This window comes from Gouania willdenowi, unplaced genomic scaffold, assembly GCF_900634775.1.
Source record: "Gouania willdenowi unplaced genomic scaffold, fGouWil2.1 scaffold_133_arrow_ctg1, whole genome shotgun sequence".
NCBI lineage: Eukaryota > Metazoa > Chordata > Actinopteri > Blenniiformes > Gobiesocidae > Gouania > Gouania willdenowi.
This window is the reverse complement of record NW_021144881.1, coordinates 27501-28584: the sequence shown is the minus strand read 5'-3', so window position 1 is coordinate 28584 and position 1084 is coordinate 27501.

Below are 1084 nucleotides of genomic sequence, written 5' to 3'. Positions count from 1 at the left end.
TCGCCGTCTCTGTGGGCTCACTCTCCAACCGAGCTCTCTTTTCCAGATGAGGAGCAGTCGCGTCATCTGCAATGTGAACAAATTCAAATTATTCTTTTCTTCGGTTTTAAATAAAAATAAAGTCAGGAATGAAAATAGGATGTTTTGGGAAATCTACCCTGAAGACAGCTCAGAGTCCGAATCCGAATTTGGCTGAAGGTTTATGTCCTCCCCATCTGAGTCACAAGGGTTTGCATTGTTCAGGATCAATTCCAACGCTTCTTGAGTGGTAAACCTTCTCTGCATTTTGAGTAGAATAAGTGTGGAGTGTCAGCAGGTGGAAGCAGCCAGCTATTTATTCCCCACAGCACAAAAGGCTGCATGACAACATGGTATTCCAGTGGTGTCCAATTCCGGTCCTCGAGGGCCACTAATCAGCACACCTTATTCAAATGATCATCCAGCTCTGCAGAAGCCTGATAATCATTTGAATCAGGTGTGTTGGAAGAGGTGACTCTGTTTCTTTCAATGTTTGTAGTCTGTGTTTGTTCTCCCCCAGCATCAAGCAGAACGAGTTAATAAACGGGGCATTGTGACTTTAGCTTCCAGGGCACTTCCCCCTAACATTCCAGACTTCCATTGTTAGAGTCAGGCTCTCCCCCCTGCTGATTTCTCAGGTGATTCATTTACAAATGAATAGATGCAAATTGTAGCCATCAGAGTCGTCAGTTTGGTCCTAGAGTTCATTTGACCCTGCTCTGGGACTTCTGGGGGGATATAGAAATCCCTGGGACTTCTAGTGTTAAGGTTCACCCCCAGGGACCAGGCCCCCCAGGCCCCCCAGGCCGAAAAGAGCACCCCTGGTGCCCTGGATGGGACGAGGCCACCGGGCTGAGCTAGGCTTAGTGATAAGGTTCACCCCCAGGGACCAGGCCCCCCAGGCCGGTCTCAGTGGTAGCAAAGAGCACCCCTGGATGGGACGAGGCCACCGGGCTGAGCTAGGCTTGGTGTCAAGGTTCACCCCCAGGGACCAGGCCCCCCAGGCCGGTCTCAGTGGTAGCAAAGAGCACCCCTGGATGGGACGAGGCCACCGGGCTGAGCTAGG